General features: G+C 43.9%; 1 protein-coding gene and 1 long non-coding RNA gene across 3 annotated transcripts in view; one reads left to right on the top strand and one right to left on the bottom strand.

The window, feature by feature from the left end:
* Positions 1–27,530, top strand: part of LOC144682828 (PC3-like endoprotease variant B) — an 898,333-nt gene that overhangs the window by 692,832 nt on the left and 177,971 nt on the right. The gene's annotated exons all lie outside the window — the stretch shown is intronic.
* Positions 1–27,530, bottom strand: part of LOC144682829 (uncharacterized) — a 42,369-nt gene that overhangs the window by 10,715 nt on the left and 4,124 nt on the right. The window contains exon 2 of the long non-coding RNA XR_013577117.1: positions 1,759–1,794. This is a non-coding gene — a long non-coding RNA (uncharacterized LOC144682829). The remainder of the gene's footprint in view (positions 1–1,758; positions 1,795–27,530) is intronic.

The raw sequence follows: 27,530 nt of genomic DNA, 5'->3' as shown, positions 1-27,530 counted from the left end.
ACTGAACTTCTGCCATGACAACAAGTCCCATTTTGCTTTGGCTTGTTTTGCTGACCTGTTGCTCTTATCCTATTGGCAGGTCTGGACTGTTGGCTGGGTCTTCAGGGAAGGCTGGTTCCAGACAGGGAAGGTTTCTGCTTTGTTCTGGTGCTGACAGCCCTTTATAGGTGGTACCAGCACATCCATTGATATAAGCTGACACCACGGCCACCACCTCACTGCCCACCTTCATCCCCGGATGGTCGTCCTCCCCATCCCGAGCTGCTAGCAGCTAATTGATTGGCCGGCATGAAATAGCAGCGCGATTGGGTTGGGACCACCAGCACCACCCACTTCCAACCCTGACAGTCGTTCCCTCCCAGAAGGAAAAAACAGTAAAAGCTGGGAAATAAGAAAACTGGTCTGAACTGTACTTGTGTACCTTAAAATGGAACATCAGTAAAAACTGGGAAATAAGAGTTCTGGTTCGAACTGTTTTTTTCCTCCTGGGTTGGCTCTGCTTATAAGATCCAGGCAATGAACATTATCTCATTGTCCTCCTCAATCTCTAATGTTCTTCAATACAGTCAAGCATGCTCTTCTCCTTTATCATGCAGCTGAGTCCCTTCAGGATTCCACTCCTATTTTCCTAATACAGTCGGGAATGGTTTCCCCCTCCTGCCTTTGCAGGAATAGAACAGGATTTACCTGAGGACTTACTTGAGATGGAACAAGATGTTGAATATGTGGCACCGGAAATCATTGTGGTCTGAAATATTCAGCACATGCTTTTCAGGCTATCATTCTAGAAGAGGAAGGAATGTCTGACTGACTACTTCTGAGCAACAAAGAGATTTGATTGTTAAGGGGCTTTTACTGGTCGTGAGGAACATAAGAATGAGCTTCGGAATTTACTAATCATCAGCATGGAATCAAATTCCAAGACTGAAATGCCTGAATTGGGCATTAGCTTGGTAAACACTCAAATCGTGCTCCACTGAAATATATAGTCATCCGTATTCTCTATAATGCCCGTGCGCAGAGGAACAAGATACTGCTCAGTATATGTGTTCTAGTTTGCTGAATGTGCCATTGCTGTTTGTCACAGTGACTGGTGGGCAAGCCGCTGCCAGCTGTGACTTAAATCAATGGGACAAAGATAGGTACTTAAAGAAAACATTTAAGAAAGGATGTGCTGATTTAATGGCCCAATTCTGTGTTAACCAGCCTGTCTGATTCCTGGCAGTCCAACAAGTCTCCATCTGCTTCTTCAGTGGCCTTGTGTTAGATTTTCATGCATTTTTCTTAGTGCTACAGTTATTGGATGTATCCATTTTCCTTGATAGGCTAAAGAAGCTAAATTGCCCCGCCTACAATAATCTGGATAAATTTCAACCAAAAATCATTACATGTTAAGTTGAATTGGAAGGGGAATCTTTCATATCTTGTGTACTTACCTGTTGCCACTCGGTGGATAGAAAGCATCAGAAGACATTAATGAGCACAAGATGTAGTTTTGGCAAGTAAGTGATATCCACTTTGAATTGTACTGCACATTATCCGCCTTAATAACATTGGAAAACCCAACATTTCAAACCCAAGATAAAGCTCACACTTAAAATCTTTGCCCCTTCCATATTAAGTAATGGGCACATCCCTATCCTTTACCATTGGACGGGTAAGAGATTAGGTACATACCCCTCCCCCATCACCAGCTCAATTCAATAGTTAACGGGTGATAGGACCAGAGAAATAAAATAATAAGAAAAACAGACATACTTTTGTTGTCCTAGTTCCAGTTGTAGACAGATGATGCTATGGTGAAATTAAAAAGAAATTCATGTCAGACGAAAAATGGCATCACCTTTGCAGTGACACTTTGCCCCTCAGCACATGCCACTTTTATTCTTAAAGGCACATGCACATCAATTCTGACAATTTCTCATTTTTCGCCATCACCTGACAACATCCTTCTCAGATCCAGTTTAGTTTACTACTGCCAATAATACTGATATAATTCAGGAACTGTATCGAGATGTACCTTAAATATGAAGAATGAGTATAAAACAAATTACTCATTTTTGAAGATGCCTGTGTGCATTAACAAACAAATCTTCATGTTTGATGTGCTGCATTTATAATCCACTGGAATCTATTTGAAATCAGTTTCTTTATTTATTTCCTACTAAAAGCACTTCAAAAGTATTAAAGTCCACTGAAACCATATATTAACGCTTAATAAATATTGTGACAAATCCATTTCTGAATCAGCTCCATGAAATCTTTAAGATTTCCCATTTAGGTTTCTGTTAATTCGATCTAATTCCTAGCAGCGTATAATGGCTATAAACACTGTGTAATCCTGCATAATTTCATTGTGTGTCATTGTAATCGTATCAGCATATATATCAGCAGCTACAAACTGCTCACTGTGCCAGTCATGAATCATGCATCATGTGACTTGGAATCACTAAGAGCCTATCTTCCATCATAGCCATAGCCCTTGCCCTCTCTGCAGTCAGTTGTCTAAGCAAGTATTAATAAAGGTCTCCCTCTTAAAATTGCACTACTCTAAATGGTCTTTAAGGGACCAGGCAGTAATCTCAAGATCCCTATATTTTAGCTCTAAACTAGGACAGAGGAATTAATAAAAGTCCTTTCTGTGTAAACTGCTACTTGCTCTAAGGCTATATCCTGATGTCAGGGCATTGAGAGAATTTTAAATGTGCAGGATGGATTGTTTGTGTAAGGAAAGCGAAACAGGGGGCAAAGGCTAAGAGACTTGAGAAAATTGAAAGACTGCCAGGGATGCTGAGATGCAAATAGCAACAGAACAGGGATAAATGCTACTGCTCACATATTCAGGAGTACTGGCAAAAAAAAAGGTTATTAATTTTCACAAGGCTGATCTTACAGCTGGTAGCTCAGCATCAGTTTCTGTGTAATGAAAATGGTCTGAGTGGAAGATAAATGGTTCATAAAGTGGACCATTTAGATGCAATCGAGGCTCAATCTGTCCGGTGACTAATCACGTTCCCCCCAGTATAGCTGAATTCCAGTAACAGACTTTTTCTGCTGTTCCCAATGAATTGTAGTCGGGTCTAAGTTCAAGGCAGGAAGAGAATTATCTTGATTTATTAGCGCGCTGTCTGGCCGTGCCACTCGCACTGCTGCGGCTTTGTGGGCTTCTGCCCTGTTGCTGTCTGTGTATAATTTTTACTGCTCCCCTGTGACTAGTATACAGCATCATTCCAGCTGCTGGAAAAATGGTCTGCATCTGCACCTGTAATTTTTCTTGCTTGGAGTTGAAGGAATATAATATATCTCTAAGTGCATAATAAGTTTCTGAAAAGGTGTTTTAAAACAAATTGATTAGCATGCTTTATGGGACTGAGCTAAACTATAAACTAATGCCAGTTTAGATCAGCTTGTCCAGTTAAGGAGGTGGTATAGCTATTGATGACTTACATGTAAACTTGTAATTGATACTGTATTGGCTGCTATTGGCTGCTATAAGTTATTTCCTCGCTTCTTAATGGCTCCAATTTAGAGCGTATCTCCTTCCTTAAAAATAGTATTTGGATTAGGCAATAAAGTAGTATGATTTCTGATCCCTTTTTACCAGCTTTCATGCTTCTAATATTTTTCATTCAAATAGTCACATTTCTATCTGTTTATTCACCAAATGCATGATGCAATAATATAAACCACATCTTCACATTGCAAAAACATCCTTGTGCTGTGTGCCTGTGATGTTATCTTGCCAACAGTAATAGATAGATCTCCTACTACCTCCTTAAGCTAGAGGAAATAAATTAATAATGGTGCTTGGTCTACAAAAAGCTTTTCATGCATGACCATGCCCCTTTAAAATTTGTTGGCTTAGCTTCCCTTCTCCCTTATATGGCTTATCACAGGAACTATATTGCACAATAACAAATGTATGTTATTGCACTCTTCAGTTAGCATTTAGTTTTCGCTACTAAATCAAAGGCTGTGCTAGGCAGTTTTATTAGATATAGAATTTACCAGCTATTCAAGATGGATAGGGATGAATATCCCAGCCCTTTGGAGGCAGGTTTGGAAGCTGGAGGCTGGGAATATTTTTATAAAGTGTGTTGGGCCAACTCACTGATCTTTTCCCAACTGCGGTGGCTCTACCTGCGGCAGCCTATGTGCCCGGATGGCAAGCCACCCAGCAGTGACGGGAAGCCAATTAAGGCCATTACAGCACCAATTAACCGGAATTTTCATAGGGCAGTGGTGGTTTTCTGGAGACACACAGGACCTAAGACCCCAAACCCCCTCCTGTCTGCAGCTCATCTCCTCACAGGAAGTGAGAGCGCAGCGGGACATCAGAGCGCCATTAAATGAATCTTTAAATGAACATGTATGTTTCATTCAGCACACCCACAGTAAAACGCTTTCAAGTGGAAGTGTTTACCTTCCAGGCAAATCCACCTGATCAATCTGGGCATTAGGATTTGTCTGCCGGTTCTAGCATTAGTAGTATGTCTTCATATTGTGCCATCCTCTTCCTCTCTGTTCAACTAAGAAATACATACTACATTTAGTGAGGCTACCATCCTCTCTTCCCTTCAGTCACTTTTTGGTCAACTGTCCCATGTTTGATGTCTGCCCTCCATCCCTAATTGGACAGCAAACACGCAAGTGATCATTGGCCACGTCCTGTAAGATTGCTGACACAATCGTGATGGGGACCCAGAAATGGTCCTAAAGCACAAAGAATTTTTAAGTGGAATAATTTTCAGCCAATATTTCTCAACAACTTCAAAGTAGTGAACATGCTTACCATTGGAAAGAGATCGAGAAACTTTGCAACATGATTCTTAATACCATCCTGTAGAGGTTCAGGATGGTGTGCAACCCCAAGGTCCTGTTTGAACTTGAGCTGACCGCACATCTAACCTGTCAGCAAAGTTATCTATTTCTACCTCTAAAGCATCGCTTACCTCTTTCCATATCTTATCAACATCCACCCCCACCCCCCCTTCCCCCTCACCACCACCACCCCAGACATTAAAGTACTATGTGTTTAAATTTTTCCAGTTCAATTTTAGCTAGGCCAATTTAAATATGGATTTAGAATGTAATTCTGTTAGCTTCATTCTGAAAAGAATTCAATTGTCTTGGTACCTGGGTAAAGAAATGTATAAATAATGTCTGGAGATAACTAATTGCTCCAAGCGAGATGTCCACAAGACTGTCTGGAATCAGAATTTAATCAGATTTGTTTTGTTGACTGTTACCACAAGTTATTGAAATGTTAATGTATATTAGCTTGTTGCTGTGGGGTAGATTGAACTCATTTGTCTGTGATTGATGCAATCATTAGGGAAAAATTGTCCCAGATGGAAATTCTGATAGACTCTGTTTTACATTTAGCCAAGTAAATGACTCACCAGCCAGTGGGCTACTGTTCACATCCCATCTATTTGAGTAGTAGCAACAATACAGTTCAGATATAATCTGGGACATCTTCAACAGAACATGTCTACTCTGGGAGCATTGCTTTGAGTTTGGTGTCAAAGTCCTTTTGGGATTACTTTTGACTTTCCTTAAATCGTGGCTCCCCAGTCCAAACTCAATCTGTATATTGCAACAGGGCGATGGGTGTCCATGGAGCAAAGAAGCACTTGTATTGGGCTAAATTTAATAGCAGCAGCAGTGGCCCCAATGGCAGGCCAGAAATCTGGGGTGACCCCACACCAGCCATTTCCAGGAGCTCTGACACAATTTGATGGCCGTAAGGCAATTAACTGCTTGATGTCAGGGCTCCTGTCCATTTAAGTGTAAAGATCCTGCCAACAAGGTCTGTTGGCCAGATGGCTGGCAGATCTTCAGTCCGAGCAGTGCCACTGAGAGCAGTGATGACTGCTGTGTCTACAAGTGACCTTGACCAGCAACTATGGAGGAGTCCCTGGAACCCGGTGGGTCAGGCTCACCAGGGCCAGTCAGCAAGGGGGTGAGAGGAAGATTGGAGGTCATTGTTGCAAGTAGGGTGATCTTTGGGGCGGGTGGGGGGGAACCCGTGTCACTGGGGGAGCTGTCCATGGGCTACAGAATGTTGAATCAGGAGGGCCCACATGCCAACTTTTGGTGGCCTCCCCATGTGGCATAGGACCAGTGGCAGCAGGATGAGGCACTTACGTGGCCGTCCTTGACCTACCCTGCCCCTGACTGAATCGCAGGGAGTTTGGAAAGCAATGAGCTCTCCATTCCCCGCCTTCCCTCCTGATCCTTCCCTCCTAGCCCACTCCCGAGGGCCAGATTAAATTGCACACAATAATTATCTTCAGTAAACATAGTGAAAGATTTTGAAAGCCTAAGAAGATTAGAAATAGGAGCAGAGTGTATGCCTTCTAACCTGCTGCACCACTCAGTATGATCATGACTGACCTTGTACCTCAAATCCACTTTCCTGCCCTATTCCTGTATCTCTTGATTCCCTTGGTGTCCAAAAAAAACTATCAGTCTCAGTCTTGAATATGCTTATTGACAGAGCATCTACAGCTCTCTGGGGTAGAGAATTCCATAGAGTCATAACACTCTGGAAGAAATTTCTCCTTGTCTCAGCCCTAAAGAGCAGATTCCTTATCCTGAGAATATGGAGCCTAGCTGTAGACTCTTGAGCCAAGGAAATAGCCTCTTGGTATCTTCACTGTAAAGTCTCTTAAGAATTTTAGATGTTTCAATGAGATCACGTCTCATTCTCCTAAATTCCAGAGAATAAAGGTCAATTCTACTAACTCGGTCCCCATAGGATAACCCTTCAATCCCAGGATCAATTAAGTGAGCACTCATTGCACCTCCTCAAAGGAATGCATATCCTTCCATGATAAGGAGACCAATGTGAAGCTCTTGGGAAGAAACCGTTAGATTCATTAAGAAGCAGAACTGTTGCACATGCTGTTACTCTCCCTCTAGAGTATCTCTGGAGGTACATTGTTATGGTAGCCATAAGTGGACAAAGTGCACAATGTCATTCTCAATACACACCACCTCCCCCGCCTTATTGGTAAATGATAGGCATAACATGTTTCAATGGTTTGTTTCCAAAAATTTAAACAATAAACTTAAGCATAATATGAACATTCAATTTCGCCAGTAACGCTATTACATATTCTAACTTCTGTATTAATTTAACAATGCACTCAGTTATATGCAATGAGATGAAAGATTTGTTCACCAACTGAAAATAGTTCACTTTGTAACATAATCACTTAAGTATGGTGGACATCTCTCAACAAGTAGGATATCATCTGATGTCATATGTCATTTTATTTAACTCATGTTCTTGAACTGAGATGTTGATGTTGGAATCAGATTCAATGCTTACAAATGGTGTTTTCAGTGCTTTGAAGAATGACACATTTCATGTGATGATTTGCGAACCGCACTTAGCAGTAATCATTGATCCTTTTGTAAGGAGTTGTTTGTTTTCCAACATGACCATCACATTTCACAAGCACTTTATCTCCTGGCTTTAGCAGAGTAGCTCTAAATTTCATGTTTCGCTCTGCATTTACTATCATTTGATCTTTCCATTCTCAATCACGTAGTTGTTCATCATGGCTCATTAGCTCAGGAAGACATGTGCACATTGGATGTGCAGAGATGAGTGTAACTGGAGGCTTTCCAGTCATCAAGTGAGGAGTACCTCTGTATGTATTTCAAAGAAAGCGATACAGCCCTTGCTTCCATGACTTGCTGTCAGCTGTAGCTGTACGAATCACATTTTTCAAGGTATGTAAACTCTCGTGATTTCTCCATTAGATCTTGGCCATTGGGGTGCAATTTTTTTTGATGAGTGAAACTAAAGTCATTTGCAAATTTACTGAACTCATCGCTATTGAATGGGGGTCCATTGTCATTTCTCACCATTCGAGGGACTCCAAACGAAGCAAAAATCTGATGAGGCTTTGGGATGACTGCTTTCATTGAAGTTGACGTAACTATTTCCATGACTGGAAATCTACTGTAGTTGTCAGTGACAGCAAGCAAGTGCTCAACAGTGGGCAAACCTGCAAAACCAACAATAACTTCAATCTATGGTCCTGGAGGTAATTCAGACATCTTGAGAAGATCACGAAGATTTGACTTTGTGGGTGCTTGACATGGTAAACACTGATTAATTTTGTGCTTTACAATGCGGTCAATTCCTAGGAACCATACCTTTTTCCCAAGGAGATGTTTGGTTTTGACAATTCCTTTGTGATCTTCATGTGCTATATTGACAACACATTCTCTCAATGGGTCTGGAATGACAATGCCATTGTTGCATAACACAAGATCAGATGTGGTTGTAACAATGAGCTCATTTCAAACATTGACGACCTTGTGGTGTGTGAGTGGTTTTGTTTGTAGATGTGCTCTCGATCATGTCTTTCCAGTTTTGTGATTGCATTGCTGTCTCATATAGCATAACATCTCATCTTGTTCTGATGTCAGCTAGTTTTAGCAACGTTGGCACCACATCTAGGCTTACATAGTTGTTTGGCAACCTTTTCTTCTTGACTTGTAGGACTGACTGTCATCAATGGAGGTTGCAAAAGATAGTCTGCTGAATTGAACTTGCCTGGCTGATACTTAACATGGAACTCACACTCTGGTAGCTTGAGTATCCAGTACTCTATTCAAGTAGGTGGTTTGCTATGTGCATTGTTGAACAAGCTTACTAGTGGTCTGTGATCAGTTATTACTCCAAGCTCGCTTTCATACAAGGAGAGATAAAAATGTAAGATACCCCATGTGATTGAGAGCGCTTCTCTCTGTATTTGCAAATAACATTGCTCTGTACAGGCATTAGAAATCTGTTGGCCATTGCAACAATTGATGGGTTAGCTGGTTTGTCTTACTCCATGAGAACTGCACCTAAGCTAGGTCTTGCATCAATGTCTAGCTGGGTAGTTTTCTCAGGGTGAAAATAGACGTTTATGCAATTTGCTGCCAACCATTGTTTGATCTAGTGTACAGCCTGTTTGTGTAATGTAGATCATTCTCACTTAGAGGTCTCTTTTGTCAGATCAGGTAGGGGCAGGTAGTACAACAAGATCAAGGATGAAGCAATTACAGTCCTAGCAGACTCCAGACTTCCTGCAAGTTTGTAGGATCCGCAGCATTTGCAATAGCTTTGACTTTCCATGGATCATGTGATACTCCGTCACCACTGAACACATGACCAAAGAATTCAATACTGCTTTCATTGAATGAGCACTTGTTTTTGTTCAGGGTGAGATTACATTCTCGAAGACATTGTAGGCATACATATAGGCATGTTTTGATTTCACTTTCTGTGTGCCTACGGATGACAGTGTCATCACTGATGTTCACTCTGCCTTAAAGTGCAGACTGAATCATGTGCTGAAATACTTCAGCTGCTGAGTTGACTCCAAAGTTGAACCTCTTGTATCAAAAAAGCCCACTGTGATTGGAGAATACTGTAAGATACCTTAATTTTTCTGCAAGCTAATTTGATGGTACACTGCATTGAGGTCAAGTTTAGCAAAGTGTTTAGCACCATGCATTTTCTCTATGATTGATTGTTGATCTTGATTGTTGGTGTCAAGTATCTTCCTTATTGTAAGGCTTGGTTTAGTGACTGCATATCAACACAGATTCTGATCTGGCTCTCGGACTTGGATTTCTTGACAACTTGTGTGGGTGAGACGCAAGGGTTAGGTGCTTTCCCAACTTTCCCAATAATAACAAGGTCAAGTAAGTGCTGAAGTTCCTTCTCTATCTGTTTTCTGACATGAAATGATATTTGTCACTGTTGCTGTGCGACTGGGGGCACATTAGGGTCAACGTGCAGCTTGCATGTAACCTTTCAGTTTGTCAATACCAGTGAAGCAGTCAGCATACAGTTAGAGAATGTTGTTGGTATGAGTAGAAATCGTGTATGTAACTGCAATCATGTGCAGATCTGTAGCTATGTGGAAACTGATAAGTCTGTCACATTCTCCAGATATGACATAGAATACAGCATTTGACCTCATGTCTTTGAATGAGACTGGTGTTTCAAAAGCCCCGAGAATTTTCAGTGGTTTGTTACTTTGTAAGAGAAGATTTTCATATTCCCTGGTTTGCAGAGAATGGGGCAGTTCTTAAGTTTTTGAACATTTTGTCTCCCATGACATTGAGAAGCGCTCCTGTATCTACAAGAGGTTTACTTCTAAGCAGCCAAAGGTCACTGTAAGACGTGGCTGGTTGCTGTATCTGACAGAGAGCACAAAAGAAAATTCGGGGTCATCCGCACCTACATTGACTACATTGTCTCTTCTTTTTATTGTGGTATGTTTATGGGACACCCTTCTGTGGTATTGGTCTTAGTAGTTGATTTTGCTGATGGGCACCAATTGTGAGCAAAGTGGTTGAGTTTTCCCACAGGCTTTACACTATTTGCCAGTAGCAGGACACTCCCACTGATGTGGATAAGCACCCCCACAGTGGAAACATTCATTGGACAAGTTGCAACTCTTGTGAGACTGCTGTTGCTTTGCAGGTGGCTTCCTGGCATGTGAACAATGAACAGTCTTCCAAGGATTTGAACTTAGTGTGCCGTGGTTACTGTTCAGAGCCTCAACTTCAGTATCTCTGGACTCTGAAAGCGATAGTGATCTTGCTAACTCTAGCAGCTCTGACAGCTTTCTGTCTTTCTTTAGTGCTTTTCGGTGTAGCTGATTAGAGAGACAACCTTCGATTATTTGTGTTTTGATTTCCTATTTGACATGTTCAACATCACCAAAGTCACATTTGGTTGCTAGTTGCCTCAATCATGTGCAATATTGATCAGTTGTCTCATTTGCTTCTTGCTTAGTATGTCGGAAGATAATTGTTTCGTATATTGTACTTTCTTAGTCATGAAATAGGTTGCCAGAGCATTTTTGGCTGAGTGCTAGTCATTTTGTTTAAGTGTAACCTTCTCAAAAATATCTTCCAAATCTTCACCTCCACAGTGGAGAAGTAAGGACCTTTTCCTTTTGTTAGCTGTGATTACAAAACTGCCGTTGCATCTTTGAAATGTCGCAGCCCCCTTTGCCAAAGAGGGAATACAGATGTTGGCTTCAAGTACACATCAAAACATGGTAGAATAGGCAGAGGCAACACCATCTTGATCAGCGATGCAGTGATGGTGCGTAATCAAGGATCCGGGTTCACATTTCCTCCAAAGCAAGAATTTCTTTTGTGTCTAACAATGGGCTACAACCTCAATGTGTTCACTCCTAAATCTCCAACTTAAAATGCTATCTGCAGAAAGTAGACAAAGACCTTCCACAGGTTTCATACCTGAAAGCAATGTTGCCTAAAGTTCTCACCCTCTTCGTCATCATTGTGAAATTCTTGGGAAGAAATAGTAAGATTCAGTAAAAAAACAAAACTGCTAAATGTGCTGTTAAAACATGGGCCAGCATCTTCCGGTCAGCGAGCGGGGCGGGGCCCGCTTGCCAACGCGTAAAATGACGTGGGATGACATCGGGTGTGCATCCCGACGTCACCCCACGTCATTTAGATTGTCAGTTCGGCGGGTGCACATCTGAGTCGGATGCATGCCCACCGACCTGTCAACGGCCTATTAAAAAACCAATTGAACTCATTAATGGACCTACCCGTCCAACCTTAAGGCTGGCGGGCAGGCCAGGAGCCTAGGCGGGCTTGTGAAAAAACATGAAACCTCATCCACGGGCGGGATGAGGTTTCATGAGTGATTTTAAAAATGCAAAATATTTTACAATAAAAGTTATGGACATGTCACATGAGGGGACATGGCAGGGAATTTTTTTTGATCTTTATTGAAAGTTTTAAATTGGTGCCGATCTCCCTGAGGCAGCACTCCCGGCTGAGGGAAACCCCCCCCCCCCTGCCTGCACAGGGACCGCATGGCGCTTCCTGGCGCATGGCACGTAAAATGGCTGCGTGCCCCCAATTGGGGGCATTGATCGGAAGCGCGCCCACTCCCACACTACCCCCTCCACCCCCCCATCGAGGGGAAAATGTTGCCCATGGATTCCTTTATTCTCCATTTAGACTCCCCCTGCTGGTACATGAGTATGGTAGCCTTAAGTGGACTAAGTGCATCATGCGCGATGATGTCGAGCGAGCGCCCCGACGTCATCTTGGGCTCACACAATATTTCGGTCAGTGGGCGTGCACGAAAGTCGGAAGTGCGCCCGCTGACAATTAAGAGGGCAATTAAGCCCATTAAAGTTCCAATTGACTCCGATTTTTCGTGGTCCGTCCAATCTTACAGTTGGCGGATGGGCAAATTTGCCAAGCGGACTTTGCATTTGCAATGAAACCTCATCCAAGGGCAGAGAGGCTTCCGTTATTAAATTTTTAAAAATTAAAATGTTTGGGCAGAATTTTCATCGTCTATATGTTCAGGTGACTGATTCTGATGTGTGGACATTTTTTTTCTGGATTTTAAAATCTTTATTGATTGCTTTTAAATTCTTCAGCTCTCTGAGGCAGCTCTCTGCCTACAGGAAGCTTTCATTCTGCGCACCCCCGCACCTACGCTTGTATCAGCACCCACCCTCACCCCAGCAGTGCCGAGCATTTCACCAGGCGTTTCATGCTGGCTGGCATTAATTGGCCAGCCAGCGTGAAATCATGGTCGGCGGTCCTTTCCCCAGCTGCACCTGGGCCGGTCAATTGCTCCCGCCTGCCGAGCTAAAAATCCTGCCCCTAAAGTTGCTGATTACCTGATCCAGTCCTCTCTTTCTGTATAATGATAAGCCTTGAAAATTAATTTAACTATTCCTAGCTTAGCCTGAAAGATACAGGGCAGAATTGTCCAGTCCTGTTGGCGTTGTGGCATGCATCAATGGAAAATATGGCAGGAAGGCCAAAAATTGGTTTCATGCCCTTGTGAAGCCAGTTTGCGATCGTCCGCTCCACCCATCAATGGCGGGCTGCATTTCCCCTCGCCACACTTTGGGAACCTAATTTCAATGCTTAACGTCTCATCATAAGTCCTGCTAGCTAGAATCATCCCCGCTCCCTCTGATCAAATTTACCGTCCACATCGACGTGACTTCAGAACGGCGGGCTTTACAACTGCCTTTAAAAGGCATGCACCTGGCGAGCTGAACTTTGAGGGGAACTCGGAGGTGAGTGCACACAACCTTGTCCAGCATTCGCGAGCATCGCTCGTAGGACATCAAGAGGTGCCGCATTCGGTGAGGGGCACAGGCAAGTTGCTTTTTCCTAGCTGGCTTTCAGTGCAGTGCTGGGGCAAGGACCGCAGTGTGGGTGAGGCTGGGTGTGAGGGGCATGGGGCAAGGCAGCACAGACTGAAGGAAGTACACAAGCACATGCTGGGATTAGGTGGTGGGGTGGGGGTGGTGGGGTGCTGGTGGAGGGAAGCGGCCACACACTTGGAAAAGCTTGTCAAAAGCAAGCATTCTTCCGCAGCTGAGACCGTTCAGCAGCAGCTCCATTGACCTGCTTGAAGTTGGGCCTCTGAAGCTTTTCTGCCCACGCATCCAGTACAAAAGCATGAAAGTGCCACCAAATGCTCCAGATCTTTTCACCCCTCGGGTGCAGACTGCAAATTAATGTGCGTTTTAGGGGGCAGCAGAGCAGTTGGCCAACTGGCCAAGTTGTACAATCCCCTTTTGAAAGGCGGCCATGGCGCAGTCACTGGTGGAGGTGCTCACAGTCCCTTGCAATGTCTTTATTAAGGTTTGGACAAGTAACCATCATGGTTTAAGCTAACAGTGCAGCCTTGCAGTGCGGGTTAGGAGAATGCCTTCACCTGAGCTGAGAGCACAGCATGCAGCCCAGTAGCCAAAGCTGCTGCCAATCGGTCAAGTGGAGTGGGGCAGAGGTGGATGGGGTTTCGGACAGCCATGAAGCGCACTACACACTGGCCATCCAAGTGGCAGCCAGCACTCTGCTGCATGCGTGAAGAGACCTTCAGGCTTTAACCAAGAGACGTTCTGAGGTCACCAATGTTAACCCACGCATTTCTCTCTTTGATCCTGCAGGAGAACATCAGGATCATGGAGCCTGGTGATTTGGCGGTATGCCTTATGGATTACAGAGAGCAGAGAAGAAGAAGAAGAGAGCAGCGGCGACACCTGGCTCAGCAAACATCCCTCAGGGTGAAGGGGCGCAGGGCCTGCTGTGCATGCAGCTGAACATCCACAGCGAACCATTGCTTCTAGGTGCTCCGCTAGACCCAGGGTCTATAGACGGTGCCTGTCATTCCTGCAGATGACTGAGAAGCAGTGTCGCTGAAGACTATACACGTCTAGGGAACTGGTCGGTCACATATGCCACCCGCTGCAGGATTTGGCGCCATGGAGGGCATCCATGGCCAGTGGGTCCTTCCAGGGCTCCACAGGTGACCTGTGCTGGATCTCACTAGCCTCCATGCACAAGTTGTTTCCAGAGGCCACAGGTGCCATCTTCGCGAAGGCACAGAAGTTTGTGCATTTCACCCGGGATCAGAAGGCAAGAGCGTTGGGATTTGCCCAGATCTCAGGTTTCCCACAGGTGCAGCCATGTGGCGCTTAGATCTCTGTGGCAACAAGTGGTCAACTACGTCAACTGCAAGGGCTTCCACTTGCTGAATATTCAGCTGGTGTGTGACCACCACAAACACATCCTACAGGTCTATGTACGATTCCTAAGGGACAGTCCAGGACTCCTACATCCTTAGCAGGTCTCAAATCCCTGACATCTTCCAGGGTCCACAGGGCTGCAGGGTTGGCTCCTCGGGGACAAGGGCTACCCACAGAGGATGTGGCTGATGATGCCCACGCGGCGGCCTCAGACTGCAGCAGAGAGACGGGTATAAAGAGGCTCATGCCGCAACCTGGATTTTCATAGAGCAAACGATAGGCATTTTGAAAATGAGGTTCTGGTGCCATGACAGGTCCGGTGGAGCACTGCAATACAGTCCCCAGAGGGTGTCGCACATCATTGTAGCTTCTGCGCGCTACACAACTTGGCGCTGAATTGGGGCAAGGACCTGACTCAAGAAGAGATGGAAGAGCTGCACATCTCCTCCACTGAGGAGGACATCAAGGGGGATGACGGTGATGAGTCCTCGAAGGCGAGGATGCCGGCGATGAGGCCATCGCACTGGCCAGAGGAGGCAGGCGCACTTGGGAGGCCCTCATAGTTGCAAGGTTCATGGAGAACGATGACAAGATGCAGTGAGGACAGTCCTGACAGCCTCACCTTACAGCTGTGAATGTTTGACCCCTGTCTGGCTGAGGGCAGCTTGCTTGTGCTCTGTGATCAGGGTCAAATCGTAGAGACACAGCCATGAAACTTTAAAAGCATCTGATCCTTTGTCAGCCTTCAGCACTTAATCCCTTCAAGAGCACAGTGTTACCAGATATGCTGAAGAGACAGGGGGCCAGCCCCACCTCAAAGGTGCTGAGAGCACACAGAGAGAATGACAGAACCCTGTGATGCCTGCCCACAACATTCTGGTAGCAGCAATAGGTACCATCGAGGTGCAGGCATCACTAATGTGTCCAGTGAATGTGAAGCCGGACCATCACTTTGGTCTGAAGGTTACACACTGCACAAGGAAAAGGCCCTTGACTGAGACACCTGCCTTTATCTTGTGCAGGAACCAAGGTTTCAAATCCGAGTGACACGAACACTGCTCATCATAGGCAAGGAGACATTCTTGGGGCTTTATTTCCAATAGTGAACACTATGTACAAATGTTTAACGCCCATGCCCAGGCTCTGCAACTACATCTTCTTAACCTTCCTAACTCTGCCGCTGTCGGGGTGCTCCCCCGACATCCAAAGTGGAGGTGGAGGCAGCCTGCTGACTGCTACGCCCTGTCTGTGATGACCTTGACGGGCGTCCTCTGGAGGACAGAGACCTGCTTTGGGTGTCCAGCTGTGGGCCAGCTGTCCTCACCTCGGCCTGTGGAGCTGGAGCTGCAGCCGTCACAGGAAGAAGGGATTTGGATCAGCCTTCATTCCTAACGTCACCTGAGTGGATGGCCCCAGGGTATCGAGCTGCTGGTCCTCCTCGCTATGGGTGTCCGAGGCCCCGCCTGAGGAGAAGGGGAAGCTGGAGTGAGATCGAGCAGCTCCGCACCCAACTTGTGTTTACACTGTTGGAGGCCATCAGCAATAGAGTTCTGCCCACGTAGCCGTGCTGGACCGATGCAGCCGCCATTCTGTCATTGTTGACCTCGATGCATTGGCATGCCGGCAGTATCACCTTGGACTGAAGCTGGACAGACTCCTCCATCGTGCCTTGCAATCTAAGGATTGCACCAGACAATCCTTCCGGATGTTCCCATGATTGTCTTTGCAGCTCCACCAACTGATTGGGAGCTGAGTCCAGAGGCTCATCATCTGACTCAGGCTCAGCAGATTCCTTGTCTCCAGTAGTCCTCCAAGTGCCAGCGACCAAGGATGCCCCTGCCTCCGCCTGCTGTTGAACAGGTTGTGTGATGTGCTCACCAGATTGTGATCCCAAGACTACTTTACATCTAGGTCCCACTGAAGTGTGTGTCACTGAGTTGGTGGAGGGTGTGGGTGAGCACTGCGATGGGTCTTCAATGGTACTGCCCTCAGGGTCCTCATGCGAGGTTCTCTCAGTGCCAGGGTTGGGCTCAAGGTTGCCTGAGGGCAACATATTAGATGTGTGTAGGAGAGAAAGTTGAGATTATTAGTGCTTGGTAGTAGTGTTGAACACAGAACAGTAGACTCAGAGTAGCATTGGCAGAGGGATCATGTGGTGCAGGATTCTCACGTGGGTGTTCACTGCTGACCTCACCATCACCGCAAGAATGGTCAACGTCCTCTCCAGCCAGCTCCAATGCGCAACTCTCGAACAGAGTGAGGACCTCGATGTCCGGCATTCCTCCCCCAGCCTGGGACCTCTCCCATTGATTGTGCTCAATCTTATCCTGCATAAAGACAGATGGAGAGAGTGTGAGCAAGGTGCATGCCAGGCCAAATGAGAAGGATGCCAGACGTGCACGTGTGCTGAGTGGAGCCATGGATGGGACGAGGAGACAGTGTCCAGAGGATACGAGGCCAGATGGAGATGTGAGGCTGTGTGTGAGAGAGTGAGTGGTGATGCCCCTTGAGCTGGCAGTGAGTAAGATGCCAGTGAATGTCTGATGGGCTTGTGAGTGGGTGAGTTGGGAGTGATGAGATGGTTGACTTACCCTGGCAGTACGGATGAGGTCATTCGCCCTTCTTCTGCACTGGATGGCGAACATCTTGTGTGCAGCATTGGCACTGACCACCTCTGCCACCGCCTCCCAAACTGGAGTGGTGAAACTGATGGGCCTCCTGCGGCCAGAGCAGGGTTACAAGGCATTGTGGCCGGCCTCCACATCATCCAGAAGGCATATCAGGGATGTGTTACTGAATCGGGTGCTGCAATCTTCCTGGCTTTTGGGGCCATGTCTCACTAGAGAAGTCCTGGGCTGCAAGCATTGAGAAGTGTGCGCATGGCTGCAGTTTAAATATGGCACCTGGCATGAGGAAGCGGTGAGGTAATGACGTTGCGGTCCAATCAGCGGCCACCCACCAGGGATCTGCCGTGTTTCCCGTGGCTGCATAATTTATGAGGTGGGAAGGGGACGATACGGTCCAAAAACCCGCCAATGGGTAAAACGTCTTTTCTCATGCCCACTACCGCACTTTGTGCAAATCTGCTCACAGTCTAACAAATAGTATTTTCCATCTTTCAAGGTAGACAGGAATGTAAGTTGGGAAGATCATACAACCCTTACAACATGTATAAAAGGTGTAAATTGCAGTCCATAGGAGAAACACATCTGTTTTTGGAAACCTCACTTTGTTGTTAACATGAATTGAATAAGTTGGGAGAAAGAGTGGAAATTATAACAACTTCATCCATGCTTTTGTCATTTCCAGTCCTCACCTCTTCGAGCTACACCCTACAAAAGTTCCAACCTATCCAGAATTCAGTACCATATGTCCTATATTATGCAAAGACCTATTCATGTCGGTACATTCACCTTTAATTTCCTTTCCTTTATTTACAAAACCATCAAGGTCTCACTCCAACCCAAGTCTGCACCTTTCCCCAACTCCGTAACCCAGCTCACACCTTTAGCTACTATGTATCTGAACTACTGTGCCTCTTCTCCCTACAAACCAACATCAAAGGCAAAGCCTTCAGCCATGTTAGCTGTGCACTCTGGAATTATTTTCAACTTCTTGTTCACACATTCAGAAGCTCCCTGAAAATGTATGTCCTGCATTGCACTTTCAGTCATCACCCCTTCTCTCCGTGCCCCCTCCTCTAATATCTATCACAATAGTGTTTTCTATGCCTATTTTTTGTCAAAGTTGTGGTGGCCGAACAGGAGGAATTCTTTGGAAATTCATCCCTTTTTCGAAACAAATAATTTTAAAGTCACCCCTTTAACTTCTTTCTGGGTGGTCCCTGACACCCTTGCCTACTAGTTTGACCACCCACATTGCACTTTATAGCCCCTTTCCAGAGCAGGTGCTCCAGGTGTATCCGTACATTAACTCACCATTAGCATATAAGTCAAAGGAGTTCCCTTAACCCACTGACCCTTGGCAGGTTCAGCAGCAGACATCCAGGATGGGTGCATTAAAAAAAAGGAGGGAAAAGTAGATAATAAGAGTAAAACAGCAAGAAATATAAAAGCAGGGATATAAAAAGAAAGAGGGTAACTACAGTAAATGTTGCTGCCTTAGAGAGCGAGACTGGGGTATTCATAATGGGAAACAAGGAACCAGCAGAAACTTTGAGCAAATATTCTGTATTGGGGGAAATATATTCACATGCAGAGAGTACTGGATAACAAACAGGAAACAGATATTTGGGATAGATGGGTTATTTTCAGAAACCAAATTTTGTAGCGAAATTTGCTAAATGTACAAACATAGGTAGGGAAGCAAGCTGTGAGGCGGACACAAAGGGCTAAATTTTCACAGTCCTTTGATCACTTGTTACAGGCTGGGATGTGGGAGGGATGGCAAAATGGCAGTGCATACCCAATGTCTTTCCACCCCCATGACATATTGCTGGCATCTAGCTGAGCCGCTTAAATGGCCAGTTAGAGCTACTCCCCACCTCTGCAGCATTTTTCCCGTGTCACGGGCTTTCTAGCCGGTTCCCAGGGCCCTGAGGCCCTCCTTAAAGGCCAAAGGGAATACATGACTGAATTGGTTAAATGCTCAGTCCATGGAGTACATTTGAGCCATGTTAAAAGGGGTTTAACATGAGCCCCTGCTTGATTCATTTTTAGCTGCAGGGTGCAAATTAGATATACGTTCAAAAGGCCCAAATTCAAGGCCCAGCAGCAACTCATTCAAACATAGATATCCTGTCATAGAGGAGTGGGCATGTTCAGAGTACCTAAACTGAAACCCCAAACAACAAGTTCCATCAAACCCCTCCCGCGCACACACACTGCGCCCCCCCCCTCCCCCCCCCCCCCCCCCCATAACTTCACTGCATGTGTAGTTCATTGATTCATGGTGAAGTTAGCTAGCATTTCCAATAATGTAGCATCTAGTTCTAGAAATATGTAATCAGCAATAAGCAATCTTTCTCCTTAAATTCTGCTCCTTGCCTGTTGGTTAGTACAAAGCAGTACTGAAGGCAGAAGTGAAAAAGCCTGGAGTTTGAACTATCCTGATCTCCTGGGTGAAATCGCAGAAAAGGCTGTACGGCATTTTATTGAGCTCTGAAAGTGGAAGGATGTGTTGAAATGAAATGCAGACTCTATAAATACTGGTATTGAAAGCAATGCCAATATTTAAACTCTGCAATTTACAGCACTGGGAGTAAGAGAGTTGTAGAGTATCAGCACAATTCCTTTTTTTTGGAGATGGAGTTTGTGAGTTCTGAAGGGGAAGGAAACTTTGATGTTCCTTAGATGGCTAAAGAGCCAAATTGTGTTGTCGGGATCAAACTCCTTTTCAAATATATAGAATGTTAGGGTAACAGAGATATTCATCGACCTCAAATGTGAACTCTGTTCCTTTATCCACAGATACTGCCTGACCTGCTGAGTATTTCCAGCATATTTTGTTATATTTCAAGTTTCCAGCATCTGCAGTATTTTATTTCTGAAAAATGGCCATGGTTTATTGGTAACATAATGATATTGTTGCCTCTGTCCTCTGCTTCATCTTACATTGGATATCCTTTAGCAGTTTTTCTCCATTCAATTTCCTGCTTTACCCCTTCTTCCTGAATACTTGAACCACAATGCAAGGAACCTTCAGTATTTTGTTCCAGTGACCATTCTTCACATGTAGCCTAGATGGTGGCTGCCAGCTATTGGGTGGGGTGGAGGGGTGCAGGGTGTTGGGTGGTGGAGGGGGTATGAATGCAATATGTAATCCTGCATTGACCACCTTTCCTGCCATCCCCTTTACCCCTCACCCCCACCCCCCCAATCACCCAGATGCACAAATATACAGCTTACTGCATAAAAATCATGCCATTTTTTTCCTTTTCCAGGGATACAGAGGCAAATATTTAAAGGAATCTGTTAATAATCATAAACAACAGCTTATCCACAATGAATTGCAGTCACTAAACTTCTCTGTATTTGACTGCATTATTCATCAGCAATAAAAGTTGTTGTAAAAAGAAACTTAGTTATGTTATTTCACTGTGAGTCAGTCACCACTTAAAGTCAAAGTCTATAACAGCTGATATTTTGTACCATAGAGTAGCCAAAATTAAGTTCCACCTGCAAATCTGGTTTCGTGCAAAATTGTGATGAATAAAGTGCTGCTGCTGGGCCCAGATCATTGAATTTGCAGACCAAATAATATAGAGAAAATCTCAATTGTGAAGAAATTAGGTCTAAATAATTGTTAAATTTTGTTTCTTTAGGAACCTGTTGACCTTTGTAATAGAAAGTAAAAACACATTTCAGTTATTAAAGCCACATAAATCCCCAGAAGTATGGGAAGCTTTTAATTTGAGCTGAAGCTCTTCCGGGCTATTTGATAGTACTGGAAAATATTCTCCTGTATTGCAGCTTGGAGTTTTGGGCCATCCTCTCTAGGGAGTAAAGGGAAAGATGATAAATAAGCAGTTTCCTGTACCCAAGATAGAGAAAAATATGCAGGCTTATAAACGTTTTCTTGAGTGCCAGTAATAACTAAAGTCAAGAATGTCTATCTGTTGAATAATTTTCCCACCGCAATATTATAAGCACAGTTCTTTATAAACACTGAGGGCTATTAAACCTAGAAAATATAATTACCTCAGGCAGTTGCAGATGGGACAAGTCCAGTTGCATTAGTTCTTATTATTTAATACTGGATACAATTTACTTTGAAATAGAAAAACAATACTAGATAAAGTGGTGATTGTGCTTTTATGAGTAAACTGGGGTATATTTATCCACAGTGAGTAATGACAACTGCCACATCCAAAGCCAAAGGAATGCAGTTTGCAACATTTCAAATACATATTTTTTCTTTTTGATCTTCCAAGACTGCAATTCATTTACCAGCATTATAAGTGATAATTTTAAATCTGATCAATTACTGAAGGAAAGTTAAAGCGGAAGGGAAGTGTAGGGAACAAACATTTTCTATAAGTGGACCGTTAATGTTTGCCTCAGCACCTTTAATTTAAAAAAGTATGAACATTGCCTGATAAAATGTATTCTTCATGTCAGGAAGGGTTACCTAGAAACCACCATGCAATTGGCAGCATATTGGTGATCACATCAATTATGCATAAAGATTGTAAAGCTTCCTTGCAATATGATAACAAAGCACTGACTACCTCTGCCATATTGTTTTAGTACTTCAACAGCTCATCATTAGTATGAGCGTTGCACATTACAAGAGAGCTTCAAATTTGTGTCCCCCTTATAGATGTCATTGCGATGCGGTTGTGATTTAAATATGCAAAACACATCCGCTTGGAAATTTTACTGAAGCTCCATATTCTATCCCATTTAAAGAGAAAATTTGCTTTAAAAAAAGTACAGTACACTGCAGAGAGCACAGCAACACTAATCCAACATGCCTTCAGGAATTTGCAGTCTCCACCTCATACAAACCTACTGCCACCATGATCCAGCATCCTGCGAACATTCTGTGTACCACCTCACTGCTTAGTGTGCCTCCTCAACTCTATACTATGCCCTTAATCTTTATTATCCCAACTCCACTCTATGCATTGCCATCATCGTCCAGCATCCACAGCATGCAACCCCTGTCCATCTTAGCACCACTCTGCTGTATGTCATTACCAGCCTCCAGTTTCTCTACATATGATGGCCTACTTCAAGCTGAGAGGTTGCACAGCTCCTCAGATACTAAAGCAGTCCATGCCCACATGCAGCAAGACCTGCACAACATTTGGGCTTGGGCTGATATAGGCCAAGTAACATTCACACCACACAAGCACTAGGCAATGACTATCTCTAACAAGAGAGAATCTAACCCTTGACGTTCAACAGCATTACCATTATTGAAACCTCCCAACATCAATATTCTGTGGGTTAACATTGACCAGAAACTTAACTAGACTGACCGTATAAACACTATAGCTACAAGAGAAGGTCAGAGGCTGGGGATACTTTGGTGAGTAACTCACCTCCTGACTCTCCAGAGTTTGTCCACCATCTACAAGGCACAAGTTAGGACTGCAATGGAATATTCTCCACTTACTTGGATGACTACAGTTGCAACAACACTCAAGAAGCTTGACACCATATAAGACAAAGCAGCCCACTTGATTGGCACCCCATCCACCATCTTAAACATTAATTCCCTCCACCACCAGTGCACATTGGCAGCAGTGTGTACTATCTACAAGATACTCAGCAGCAATTCACCAAGGTTCCATCGACCAAGCCTTTCAAGCCCATGGCTTCTACAACCTAGAAGAACAAGGGCAGCAGGCTTGTGGGAACACCACTATCTGTAACTTCCTCTGCATCCTGACTTGGCACTCTATCGCCAATCCTTCACTGTTGCTGGGTCAAAATCCTTGAACACCCTCCTTAACAACACTCTGGGTGTACCTCCACCACTTGGACTGCGGAAAGTCAAGAAGGTGGCTCACCACTACCTTCTCAGGGCCAATTAACGAAGGGCAACAAAGGTTGGCCTTTCCAGCAATGTTCACATCCCACGAATGAATGAAAATAAAAGCTATTTTCCATTTTTTTGGTACAAACAAGAAAGACAAAAATATGTACTGAAAATTAGCAGTAATAAACAACAAAACCCTGAAAATCTAATAATGTAAAAAAATTCCTGATTATAAATTACTTGATGCATAATAAATTATTCAATCTAGTCAGCCCAGATTTAAAAACCTTTGGTTGGAGTCTACATTTGCGGCAGAATTGTATAGATTTTAGTGCATTTCCTTCAATTTTGTCATTCACATTACCCTTATAGAAGGAAGGGTTAAGAATGCTGTAATTTTCTGATTAAACTGATAAAATCTCCATATCAAAAATAAAACTGGCATTTTTTAAGTCTGAAATAACAAGTAGAATTAATTCCTTAAATGTAATTAGTATCAACAATTAGTGTGAGTTACGTGAGATTGTGTTTCTTAGATTCCTCAAAGTCATAGAAAGAGAAAGTGACCTCACAGATTGCCACCAAAATTACTCCATGGGCAGAATTTCAGCCTTGTCGGGTGGGCTTGGAGGGGGCAGGCGGGCGGCGATTGGGAAACCGACTGCCGTCCGTGATTTCATGCTGGTGGGCCAATAAAGGCCCGCCTGGCGTGAAACACGAGCGGCAGCGCTCAGCGCTGCCTGTGTGGGTGGGCAGGGAGGGAGGGCGAGTGGGGCGAGTGCGAACTTCGTGCATGCGTGCAAGTGAGCACTTGAAAATCTCCCTGAGGTACAGAGCTGCCTCAGGGAGATGAAGAGTTTAAAACAAAAATAAAGAAATTGAAAATGTTATGAAACATGTCCCCTCATGTGACTCTGTCACATGAGCAGGGACATGTAATTAATTAAATTTTAAATTTTCTATTTTATTTGCTTTAGGAAACCTCATCCCGCCCGTGGATGCGGTTTCCTAAAAAGTGCAAAGGTCGCTTGGCTTTTTCGACTGCCCGCCAACCGTAAGGTTGGATGGACAGCAAAACATTCTATTTAATTGATCCTTTAATGGCTTTCAGAAGCCTTTTAATTGTCGGCGGGCGCACTGCCGACTCTGGTACATGCCAGCCAAATGAAATAACGCGCGGCTGCGCATTGACATCGGGATGCTCGCCCAACATCAACGCGCATCATTTTACGCTCAAACAGGTTGGGCATGCACCCGCCCACCAAGCTAAAAATTTTGCCCCATGTTTCTGTGCATTGAAGCAGTCAAAGACCAGTGGCACAAATAAAGTTAAAATATCTGTTCTGGACTTTTACTTTTAGCAAAATGTACCAAAAATAACAAAAAATAGCACAACTGGCAACAAAAGGCTAATTTATCACATGGAATCTTTAAAAATATACTGAAAATGTGAATAAAATATTTATAATTACATCTAAATCTGCAATCTTGATGTATCACTGATACAAAGAAGATTTGCATCTTTATGCAACTACCTAAAATATAACTTACAAAGATGGCAGAAGACTGAAATCTGTAGCAGATGGGCCGGGTTTTTGCTGAGTGGGGAAGACTCTACGGACCTTTAAAAATGGTGGGTGGGACTCAGATGCAGAAGTCCGTCCCCCATTTCTGACGGTCCAATTTTTGCCAGCAGTGGGAAGTGATAGGGCTGTGATTGTTACAGGAGGGAATCCTAACTCAGTAGGGCCAAATGAACTTAGGCGTTGCGTTCAAACAGGCCCTATTTTGTTTGTTCCAAGGACATTAATCCGCAAAATGGGAGTCGCAAATTTATGCAGTGGACTAAATGCTCTTGAAGTGCAGATAAGGTCTGTTTAAGTGTCATGATCTGAAGTTTTTTTAAACTCCAGCTCTTTAAACATGAAAAAAACAGGCTAAAGGTGCCTGTAAAGAGTTTTAAAAACCCTCTGCTGAACTGCTTTGATCGAAAGGCCATCTGGTGTAGGTTAGAAAATAAAGCATTACCAGCTGGTCATGCAGTTTCAATAGAATTCCTTGTTGAAATTTCCCCAAGGACTTTTATTATTATGATTATTATAATGATGCAATTATGAATGTTTAGCTGAGTTTCAAAAGCTACAATTACCTCAGCAGTTCTAAGTTCACAGTCTGACAGTTTAAAGAAGCTATAAAAGCTGATTTGATGTGGAGTCTAAATAGAAATTTGTTTTTATTAGAGATTAACCACACAAGGAAATTAAAACTTTGAATTGGTTTAATGAATGGGATTTTTTTACACTATCAAGTGCATAGGAGTAAGAACTGTATTAGATTGTTACAAGTTTTTTTCATTCCACATGGCTCCTGAGGCCTACCTATGGTGGATACTGGGTGCGTAGCTATGGAGGTGGCATGGTTGGTCTGAGGGAACATGGGGGGTGGGTATTGTGGGTGAGCTGGCATGGAGGTGGCATGGGTGCATGTTGGGCCACAAGGATTGGGTGGGGGAAATATTGGCATGGAGATGGTATGGGGGATTGGGGGTGAGTGGGGGCATGGGTTGGCCTGGAAGTAGCATGGTGGTAAGGGGCAACATGGTGGTGGGGGGGAACACGAGTTGGCATGGAGATGGCATGGGGGTATGGGGGCCATGTAGGTGGGTGAATGGGTGGGAGGTGAGGGCTAGAGGGCCTACTAGCTCATAAAAAAGCTGAGATGAAGTCCCAGAGAATGGAGGTGGGTTTTCTAACCAGCCTGCCTCAGCATTCGCTCACGCCACGGAGCCACCTAGGATTTGTTTCCAGGGTCGGTGGATCTGACCTGATCCCTTCCATACCTTTCCCGAACAAAACTTGGGTCTTTAAAACTGATGGGTCTGCCGAGTCAGGAAATTTCCCAACTTGAGCAACCCGCCTCAGTAGCAAAAATCCAGCTGGATGGCCATCCTCACTGCCAATTTTACAATTCACGTCACTTTCTTCATTAAGATGATTTTGGATTATAAATCACTTTAAATGACGATGGTGGCACGATAGGAAAGTCTAGACATTAAAAATTATGCTACATCAACTTTACCTAAAAGAGAATTAACGAAACTGATGGGGTGGGGGCAAATGGTGAGTGTGTGATAAAAAAAAACGAGCTGCAGTATCACATAGCCATAATACAAGGGATTTCAGGTGAAAATACCCCCAAAAATCTACTCTCCTATTCCCAATAACCCCAGTAAAACAAGTGAATGTAAAATTCTGGCAATAAAACTGAATGTCAGACAGTTTACTGCAAAGAGGTAGATGAAACCAAATTTATTTCCATCAGTTTCAGAACTCAATGAAGAACAATCACGACTAGAAGGAGTTGCTTCTATTTCCTATGCTGGCTGTCTGCCACTATGACAAGTGTGTGCAGTTATGTTCCAAATCACATCTAACAACATTGGCAGCAGTAATATTTGAACCAGACCAAGTCAAACAAGGACAATAATAACTGTGTGTGCAATAAAAATTGCTGTTTGTTTTTCTTCAGATTAACTGGAGGCATGAAAAATGTATTGAAACGCTTGAAATCATCCAGATTCTCTGATGCTTTAGTCCATTTCAGTTTTTTTTTACCTCAATTTTGCTATACTTCCAACTGAAACAAAACAAAACAAAACCCAGCCATTGTGTGTCCCCAACTTAGGAGAAAACTACAACTACGAAATCCTGTGCCTATGAGTGCACTCTTGCTTTCCACTTCATCACTGGGTGGATTAAAATTTTACGTGAAATTATCTTGTAAATTCCTGGTGATGCACAATTAATTACTTCTCAAAACACCTGCAGTGATTCTTTTGGTCATTAATCTAGCAAAATCGATAGCAGCATGCATCTTCATGAATAACCTCTACTGACAAAATAAAAACCCAAACTGTATAAAGTGCAGGCTGGGCTAGATTTCTTTATTTTTTTGGACAGTGGTACAGGACTAAAGCACATACCAGGGTTTGGAAATATCTGGCTAAAATCCACATAGCTGGGCCTATGCTTATTGTGCAATGAGTAGGAGTTTGCAGTGGACCTTTTACACTAGCCTAAATTCTTTGTGTTAAAAATGATCCCTGACACATTTAAATGAATAGTAGCAGAATTTTCCAAATTCTTAGGCTAGAATTGAGCTCAGGGTTTACCTCTTGCATTTGGAATGCGTTCAAGGAAAGCTTCATAAGCAATTGAATATTTAAAGGACTGAAGATGTTTTGGGCTTTTTTTTTTGCATTTTACACGACATTTTTCGTCTCTGTATCACACTCTGGCTTTAGACCTTCCAGAGAAATCTCCAACATGGTCTTTGTTGCCAGACAAATCCAAGAAAAATGTTGAGGACAACACCAGGAACTGTTCATTGCATTCGTTGACCTGACCAAAGCATTTGACTCAGTAAATCACGAGGCACTGCGGATCGTGCTCCAAAGATTTGGACGTCCAAGAAAGCTCATCATAATCCTGCAACTCCGTTATGATGATATGA

This window comes from Cetorhinus maximus, chromosome 7, assembly GCF_964194155.1.
Source record: "Cetorhinus maximus chromosome 7, sCetMax3.hap1.1, whole genome shotgun sequence".
Lineage (NCBI taxonomy): Eukaryota > Metazoa > Chordata > Chondrichthyes > Lamniformes > Cetorhinidae > Cetorhinus > Cetorhinus maximus.
The sequence above is the reverse complement of the archived record's forward strand: the minus strand, read 5'-3'. Positions and strand labels throughout refer to the sequence as shown.